Raw genomic sequence first — 10,703 nt, forward strand, 5'->3', positions numbered from 1 at the left:
TTTCACAACTAATCCAAATTTATAACTAATAAAAGAAATAATTTCAGAACAAAAATAGTATTTAAATGTTGTTATCCCTGTATAACTCGGGGACACCCATTGCCTCCTTGTACTCAGATGTCACTAAATTATTTGAGTTGGTGACCTTCGGGCTTCGTGGGAAGTTTCAATTTCTCCCGCCCTGTCTAAAAGGTGGGATACTAGCCCTACATAGTTCGTTAACAGTTCGGCATCGCGTTAATAAATCATTTCAATTCCCTTACCTATCTCTATATATTTTTTTTCAATCCATAACTATCTCCTTAAATCACCTTACCTACCCTTTTAAAATCATAAATTTTATTTACTGTCAAGTCTCTTGTTTGAGAAACGAAACGACAATGAAAAAATAAAATACCTTGTAGTGTAAAACGATAAAATAAACTTACAGTAATTTAAAGTAGTATTATCTTTCACCCGATAGAGGGGGAAAAATTCCACAAAAGTGAAATAAAAGTAGTGAGGAGAGAAAAAATTCGAGGTGAAAAATACCAGTAAAAGCGCAAAGTTTCTTGGAAGAAGAACATCTCCGTTGCTTGAAACATATAAGTTTAGTTCACTTCTTTTATTACGTGTCTGCTCAGGGGTCTTATGTTCCTCTTTCCCAATTTCTCTCCTTTTTTTTTTTTATCCCGTCTTCAGATTTTCTTGCTTCTACATTTTATTTGCCAAAAAATAAATAAATAAAAGGGGAAAAAATATGTGGCAGAAAAAACGAACAAGAGTTTACAAAAAAAAAACTGGAATAAACCACGGATGAAGAAGGCAAAAAAGAAAAATCAGGTGAACTAACGCAGGGCAAAAAAATTCTGTAAGATATTTCCGAAAATTTTTGGTATTTTCCAGTTTTATTTGATATAATGTTTGAATATATGCTTGATGTGTTTTCTTTCTCAAAGAGATATAGATATATATATTTGATAACACATATGTGTGAGTTCTGGTTGTGTGTATATTTACGCATTTGATGAAGAACTTTCCAGAATATTTATGTTTGTATAATGTGGAGACGTGCAATGTTTGTCATAACTATGTTGAAATCAAAATTTGATTCGATTGAAAGAGTATCTAGACATGGTAATATTATGATGCAGCGTTTCCCTACACGTTTTTCTATGATAATGCTATGATGCAGTGTTTCCCAAGTTTTTTGCTCTCCCTGGGTTCTTTCAAGAATATTTATACATGCATCCTAGATAACACTTCAAACAATTTCAATGTTGTTGTTGTTTTTTTCTTTTCTTTTCTGGAACCCATTTAGAAGGACGTGAAACTATAAGAATATCTCATTTACTCATCGGTGCAAGGTAACAAGACATACGTAAGATCGGCGTATGCGTGAAAATGAGGGAAAATGCTCTTAAAAATATATACATATAATAACATGAATGTTTATGCATGTGCAAATACCAGAATAAAATATAGGTGTTGGTAATTTTTTCTTGAAACGTAGAAAAATAATGTACTTCATCGAAAATCGCCTATCTATGATAAGCCATATCAATTTTTGAATTTGTATTTTACTCTTGATTGTATTGTTACTCTCTCATTTGTATTTTACTCTCTCGTGTCATGCAAGTGGAAGTTCCCCTGACTTCAATAAGTGTGATTGAGTGTTTGGTCATGTGGACGAGTTTTTGTTTACATGCGAATACATGACACTCCACCCTGTCTGCTGAAGTTGGTTCTCATCTTCCACACAGCATCTCATTTGAAAATCTTCGCCACAGTTAGCACCATACCCACAAGACATCCATATACACTTCATGCCGATTTGTAAGATTGATTATTAAAACACTCATATCACTATATACGCAATGCTATAGATACACACAAATAAATTTCCAACACAACTAACCTATTCCGGTAAAAACTGTTGTAAATTGTCTTAAATATGATAGACCTGGTTTGTGGAATTTTTGAAAACAAAAAAAGCGAGTCCAAGAAAAGAATAGAATACTATCTGTGGCACAAACATATCATTGAAAGACCGGACGCACCCTGCTTCCCAACTCAAGGAGATATCGAAGCGTTCCCGAAAGGTGGGTGTGTATAAGGAATATTATTAAATGAGTACATGTGTGTGTGTATATAAATATATAAATTTGTATAACAGAATAACAAGAAGTCCGGCTACAAGCGTAGATATCAACAAAATAATTATGATGAATCGTGATCTAAAAATCGATGCCTAAATTAATATTGTATTGTCCTTAGCATGTCTGGACTCGGTAACCAAAGTTCCGTTGGTGGCAATCCATCCGCGTGCGTTGGATGTCACGAGTTGTAATCGTGTAGGCCGCACAACGGCAAATCGACGCCCCGTTTGTCACATGGAGGTCCAAGTCAACCAACCACAAACATACCAAATACAACTGGCCATAATAGCTTCTTCAGTGAAAACGTTTTTAACACTACAGTGGTATCTCGGCTAACGAAGATGATTCGTTCCTGAATCACGTTCGTTAACCGAAACGCGATTTTCTGTAGGTTTCAATGCAAAGTTATTTAATTCGTTGCAGGCTCGTTCTCTGCTCAGAACTTAAAAGATAAGTGTTTCATACCAACAAGGAGTGCTATAAAATGAACAGCCTCAAAATTGGATTAATGAGAATTCACAGGAAGATGAGGAACTGAAAATATTTTTATTTTGCACAATGTATGTACACAACCAACCTTTAGCCTACTAAAGCTGGTGTTGTCACAACCCAGTCGAGTTCGTGGGTGCAAACATCATTTGTGTGTGTGTGTGACCATTTGTTGTTTGGCCAATCTTGCACTGAAAACATAACGCCTTTTTTTCTCGATGCATTTACCTGAAATGATTTAAAACATTCAGGAATAGAAAGAGAGGTGTATGTGGAAAGCGATTCTGACGTGTACATGAGTTAATTGGGAAGGAGTGACAGTAATTCTCCGATGACGACTAGAGCTAAAGTTCAGCTCACGGCGTGGCTGTTTCATGTTAGCGCTTGCATCCATATCAACGAAAATAGTCGTTAGCCGAAGCGGAAATATCACGAAAAATATCTTCAGCCGAAAAATTCAAAAACTGAGGCGTTCATTTGCCGAGGTATCACTGTATTTGTAAAAATTGTTTTGATAGCATAAAGCAACTCATCACTAATCTCCTTTACCTTATGGAAAGAAGTGCAGGAAACAGTCAGGAGTGAAGCTAGTGACTTGATTGGTCTAATATGAAAATATTGACTATAATAAATTATTTTACATAGTATTTCCACCAACAAAAAAGTAAACATGATAAATTCTTGAATTTTCATGTTATATAAGTATCGTGTGCTCTCCGCGGAAAAGCGTGTTGTTACTCCAAATGATATACACAGCAGACTTTGCTTATTACAATCAAGATAATGCTACGATTCGGGTATTGTTACCACTTTTACAAAATACGGAACGGGCCAATATCATAACATGGAGAAATGCTCTTATATAGTTATCAGGTCTTCGGTTCCTGCTTATTTTTCCTTCGTTTTCTCCTATAAGTTATCGTTATCAATCTGCATGACCTCGTAGCTGGTCAGCAGATGCCCCCCTTCCATGTTGACAAAGATTTCTGTACTCTGTTCACAATGTCCTAATCGCGGATTAATAGTAATAGTAACCGCAATATATATATTTGACTCGGTTTTTGTACGAGGATAAACATATAAATATTATTTATTTACAAAATAGAGACATTAGGAAAAACATGCGGCTATTGTTACATGCATCATCGACTCTCTCGTCTCCGGCATATCGTGCTACTGCGCAGATGCAGGCGCCAAGCGTGCAGCTCTATTAACTATTTACTATTACTACTCTAGTTACTATATTTGCGGCGATTCACTACAGATTTTACCCCACCGCACCCTGTGAACACGGTGTGAACGATACACAGAATAATAATTAACATAGAGAGAGAAAAACGATGTGACTCCGCTGTTCATACGAAGTACGAAAGCCTGGATAACCAAGCGGAGATCGAGATTAGTTCGGAAAGAAAATTCACATTTCTCTGTGGGGAATCGAACCACCAATCTCTCACTGTCCGGATGAGTGTTCTAACCATTGAATTGCAGAGGTCAGATATTTTCATTCCTTAGATATGCATGAATGCTGAATGGGACTGCATGGGCAGCCTCGTAGCTCAGCTAAAATAGCTCTTACGACGTTAGCCCCCAGATGGCGACATATAGAGAGAAACGGTATCACTCTCCGCTGTTCATACTAACTACATCTCCGCTTGGTTATATAGGCTTTCGTACTTCGTATGATTAAAAGATACAATCACAAGTATGAATTAATGAGCAGATGCAGCGGCGCCATCTCTTGACATATATATTAAACATAATTTGCTATTTGTGAGGCGATTCACTGGAACTTTCTTCCGGCCGACGTCATTCATAGTTCCTCGGTCGGAAGACTTTCACAAAGAATTGGTCTATAGAACGCGCATGCGTACCGTATCTATATCATAAAAAGTATCGTAGTTCATAATACACGTTAAAAAAGTTGAATTGTAACTCTTCAAAAAAACAGGTATTTCAGCTTAAAGGGAATGGAAATGTCTTCAAACACTAGAAGAAAAGGAAATTAAAGAATTGAACATTTTGAAACATAATGTGTAGGGGAAAAAAACGGCGTTGGCATGTTAAATACCACACAATTCTCCACTGAAGAAATGACGTTATTAGTCTCGAAAAAGCTATTTAGTGTTTCAATAGTGGCAATCGTTTGGTGTAATTTTAGTGACAATCGTTGTATTTCAGTTTCCGCACTGTTTTCAAATGGCATTCCCTTTATATTGGAAATATATCTGGTTGAAAACACCTACCAGATGTACATCTACCTGATGAAAGCATATCTGGTAGATGTGTGTTTTGTACTTTCTTTTTTGTGCAGTCACTACTTTTTTCTACTTCGTGTTATTTAAGTTTTTGCATAAATCTTTTAGAAACAAATTTTCTTGGTTCTGAACACAATCACTATATATAGGAGATGTTTTTCTACTTCCACAGTTCTAGATAACAAGATATTTCCCCCCTAACGAGCTTGAAGCGGCTACCGATGGATGAAACCTTCATTTCCAACCAATTCGTTAACGACAGTAAATTTCAATATATCGATATGATCATAGTTAGTGTGTGGTGAAATAGTGTCTTCACATTTCTTTGATGAATAATCCAAACACCGAACACTTTGAATTTTACAAAATGTCGTATATATAACGAAAATACTATAAGTAGGGGAGCTTGTTATGAAGTGTTGATCACGTCTTTATAATAATTGGACGTTGTTATGACTACTACATGTTTCAATTAAGTATGAATCATTTCTTTTCTTGTACCCAGGTAGGCTGTATCACCTCATTATCCGAAGGGTATTTTCCTTGATCTTCCAAGATTTCCATTATAGAGACTGGGATGGAACGAGCACATTCCCGTCGTCGGCAAAACACTGAACCAATAAGGGAGAAATTAATGAAAAACATCTAAACTATATCTAGACACACTTCCCTTTCTTCGTTCTCTTTCATAAACTCTTAAGAGATTCTTAAAGAAGGAAGAACTTACGATCTGTGAGCTAATATTTTTGTGACCTTTCCTGCCCTCACCACCTTTTGTATTTACCGTAACTCGCTTCATTTAGCGCTCTCGAGTTTTCGCTACCCTCAGCTAAATTGTGGTGTGTGTGCAGAACTTCGGTTTGGCCATTAAATTTAATCGTTTCTCCCATCGTTAACGGAACAAGGCTCTCTCACTCTCTCTATTCGATCTATATAAGTATATATATATATATATGGACGGATATATACGTATGTAATGGCGGCTTCAGCACTGATCGATCTCGAACCGTTAGGAAACCACTTTTCCTCCAGATCCTGCTGCGTACGTTAGTTGTTGAGGAGTGTAGGAAAAAGTGGACTGCGAGAGACATACTTTCCTTTATCCCGCACACAAGTACCGTCTTCTTTCATGTGCTTTAATAAAGTGCTTTTCGATTTCTTTCCGAGTGAAATGGAATGTAATACTCAGAATTCTGTAATTGTCTCAAAGAAAGAGAGAGAGAGGGACGGAAAAATATTTCCCCATTTACTGATTTAGAGATTAATCCTCACATCACTGTGCGAATTAGTTTTGTCCCTTTAGTTATATACCTACCTGTACTTTCATTGATTTCTCAGATGCATTTTCAATAAAGATCCTTCTTTGGCGGGCTGTTAATGGAATGCACTTGAGAGGAGAGAGAATCATTTCTGCAACATTAGTCTTAGATTAATTTTTATTGTGAATAAGTGCGTAAATGGGCCACAAGAGATGGAGCAGGAGATATCGAGGTTTAAAAACAAAACTGGAACGTCCGGCATCGCAATCAGTCAAAGATAACTCTTGCATAGTTGCTAAGTTTGGACCCCCCCCCCCTCTCCCGGGAAGAGGGTGGATTTTATTCCAGGGAGAAATTAAGAACTTTTCTTAATTTCTGGTGAGTTTAGATAATCAGTTTCGCTTTTAAATAAGTCATCTCCGCTATCTTCAGTGCCGTTCTGACGGGCTGTGGGATAGGACAGGAAATACCAACCAAGGATCAGGATCACAAGCTCTTCATCATGAAGAGCTATATTGCTTAAGCTGGTGGGAAAGAGTTTAAGGACAACTGAAAAATCACCGTATCTTCAAAACTTGTGCTTTGAGATGAATGATAATTTTGGATAACCACAAGTGAAAATAATATTCTACACAGAAAATAATTTCGATGAATGTTGCACGTTCTTATCGGGAAAAAAAATATGAAATTAAAGTTAACCCGAAAAATTGTTAGAATATTCATATTTTCAAAGAAAGAAATTTTCATTTTTTTTCATGCTGGTGAAACGGTCGAGACTGTTTTGATCAGTCATGCACTGGAAAATCAATTTTTTTTTTCTCTGAAAGTGTAAAGATGCCAAAGAGAACAAATTTATTGGACATTGAAAGGGTGAAAAACTTGCTGTCAGAGTAAACACGATGCCTGGTCATGAAGTGTCGAGAAGAACTAAAAGTGAGAGAGACTGAAGACATTGTTGGTTACAGTTTTACAAATAGGACCGAATAGAACTGTGGACCGAAAGCTTGCAAAGAAGGCTTCTTCCCCCTACCATTCTTCACAAAAGACGATTATTCAGTTTTTACTGGAAAAAAAATATCCTATAATGCAATTCACAAGAAACAAAACTTGCCTTTTACACGTCTAACTGTGCCTGACGTGATAAAAAAATTGAAATGTCTAGTATGCAAAACCGAAATGCAACTCCTCGCCTTATAAAATAGCAAACAACAGTGACGTGAATCCGCCAAATAGCGTGATTTGAGAAGCAATCTAGATTAACTCGATGGTATTAAATATCACTGACCTATGCAATGACAGAACCATATTTTGGAAATATAGGCATATAAGGACAGAATTTCTGTGTGTTTCGGAGGAACTTCACACACACACACACACACTACTTTTAAATAGTTTCACAAAAAAAAAAATTGTGATACATTCCTATGCGATTCTGTTTTGCTTTTGTGTTTTCTACCTCCCCTAGAAGTTTGTATGTCGAGTTTTGAATCACGCTGCATATACAGTCGGGCCTCGATATTTGCTGACTTTATATTCACGGTTTTCGTATTCGAGGTGTCCTTTCCAGCTTTCTAGAAAACATGTTCTAGTACTAATTCTCGTATCAGAAAAGAAATATATACGTGTTAAATACACATTCTCAAAAAAATCTCCTGCAATTTCTTCCCTCGTACGTCTTCAATGTTATTTTCATCTCCACATCTACCAATCAGCTGCTTGAGCGGATATTATGCGAACATTTATGGCTCGCTGTGCACATTATTCAATGATAATTGTCTCCTATCGAAGAAGATACAAATGGAGGAAAAATTTTAACGTCTTAAATGGATGAATTTCACAGATGTCATTAGCGTCATTGCTAGAACTGTGGAAGCTATAAATATGGGAACAGTCATCTCCGTGTTAGCAGAACTTTTTCCACAATGCGTGATCGAGGACACGTAAATTTCTACGGAACCAACCGGAAATGTTATGAAAGACATTGTCACGTTAGTGAAGCAAGTACATGAGAACGATTCAATGATGTGAACTGGACGTAGAAGAAATTGTAAAATTGACAGCATTCCAGAAATCGATAGAAGAGTTATTAATCGAGCTGACTGCTGAGGAAGATGGTAAAGATTAAGCAGTGGAAGAAAAATTCATTATGAGCAAGAGCTTCGTAAGTATTAATATGAAATGGATTGTTTCCATAACAAGAGTCATAGACCATGTATGTCAATTTTTCCCTATGTAGAAAAATTGGAAGAGGAAGACTTATTACCACATTCTTTATTTCTTTCTCTCAAACTGAATACGGTCCAGGCTCTATCAACTTTAACCAATTCCAGCCATTCAAGGAGCAGCAGAAAGTCGGGCGTTATATAATCAATTAAATCAACTGAAATAAAGAAGAAACGGCTAACTTTCAGTACCGTAGTCTTTCAGAAAACATCGCCGAGAATAACTCTGGATGCCTCCTTCCACAACTGTCACACAATTCAGATACAAACGAGTCGTCTAAAAAACAAGATTCTGAATTGTGTTATCCGTGGATTTTCCATATTCACGGTCACCCCCAGAACGTAACCCCCGAGAAAATCGATGGACGACTGTACAAATTTCTGGCCAGTGAGGGGCAGAAATACGACATAGGCGGCAATTAAGCCTGGCAAAAGTTGAGCACCCACATAGAGGAAATGCGAAAAATCCATCTCTCCACATATCGATATACCGCTATGTGTATATGTCCACACAATTCCAATGCATTCCACAAACTTACCGGCTTACCGTAGTAAATTAAACATTATTGTATTTCGTGAAAATCAATTCTATATCATAGTATCCATGGATTATTGTCATCACACACACACACACAATAATCAATCTATAATTTAAAGCTACACGTATCAGGTTTCACGAGATGCACCATAGCCCATAGTACGCGAGATTAAGGGCTTCGCTTCGGTTCCCGAATCAATTACCATCACCTACCTGAAATTTAATGCGAAAATGAGCGCCCAGCTAAAGTAGGAAACTAATTTGTAAAATGAAGCATTTTATAAATATCACTTATCGGCTGATTAATTTCACTTCAGTTTACAGTTATTCGAAAAAGCACGCATTTACCATAAAAGCGGCGCAAATGACTGTAATCGAAAATGAAATGCTATCGCTGTCTCTTGGATAATCAACTGCTGCCCAGATTGCAGAAGGGGGAGGGGGAAAGCAAAAAGTAATTTTCAGATTGATAAACTGTGAAATCTGCAAGTGTTTCAGACATTATATATATAGAAAAAAAGTTAAATTAATGAAGAAGAGAGAGAGTCGATGGTGGAATTGTGGAGTCGTACTGATAAGGGTACTGCCGATAACTGCTAACCAGATGAATCGGGCAGTTTCAGTGATAAACGACCACAGAAAATCGAGGAAAGGGAAGAACGACCTTAATGTGAGTTTGTATAGTGGAGTTAGTGTTAATAAAACTTCATATACTACACAAAGAAGAGTATTTAAGACAATAATTTCTTTCTCAAATTGGTTCCAGTCCATTCACTCTTTATAGAATGATATTTTCTCACTTATCTGGTGGTAGATCCGTTCAGAAAAACCGCTATACCGTTCTTTTAATTTTCATGTACGTGTATATGCCCCAGTGAAAATTGCGGAGGCTGATTGCACATGAAGATTATTATTCATATAACTAATTATCACTTTGAGAGCGAGTTATCATAATATGACTACGGTGAGAAATGTATTCTTTAATAATAAGTGGTTTTTTTGCACGGAGCGCGAAGCAATGAAAGTGGGCATTACTGATAAAATCCCATTACATGTTAGAAGGAACGTGTTTATATTCCAGATCGAACCGATAAATATGAACGCATCAATATACGCTACGTTCATTATTTGTTTCACTGTAAAATTTAGTTTTCTGAAATTTATTCAATTCTTTATTTTTTATGTATATTTTTTTCCTTTTTGTTAGATGAGTGGTATTTTACCACTAGACAGACCTCCTTAGAAGAGATTTCAGGGGTTTCGTAAACTTGGATGACAAAAGCATGAGGGGGAGACTGCTGTACCTAGGGACAAAATTCACATTTTTTTAAAATTTTTCTCAGCCTCCTGGAAACATATTTTCACGCAGTAAAATGCTACGGTTTTGCTCCAAACTTTTGTAAATAAAGGTATACTTTTAAAATGTAAAATTTTGAATACTGAATTTTTTTAAAATTTAAAGGTATAATACTTTCGCCGTTAGGTACAACAACCTGATGTACCTACATACATAACACCAAACATGGCCCCCGCTCTGCTACTACTTCACCAAACACCAACTCTGGCCATATCGCTACATTGCAATTTACTACCATTAGTGAGATGGGTTGGAAGTGAAGGTACTGCCTATCGGTGGTCGCCTCGAGTTCGTTAGGGAAAAAATCTTACCTATATCCTCCCTTGGGTTCGAACCCGGGACGCTGACAACAACCTTCACGACGGCAGACGAGCATCTTACCACCATGCCACTCGGGCACAAACGCTTCAGTTATAAGTCCCCGCTCTGTTCCTTGCGGGAT

The sequence above is a fragment of the Pholcus phalangioides genome, unplaced genomic scaffold, assembly GCF_987345545.1.
Source record: "Pholcus phalangioides strain wild (caught in Gottingen) unplaced genomic scaffold, Ppha-v1.0 ptg000014l_1, whole genome shotgun sequence".
Classification (NCBI taxonomy): domain Eukaryota; kingdom Metazoa; phylum Arthropoda; class Arachnida; order Araneae; family Pholcidae; genus Pholcus; species Pholcus phalangioides.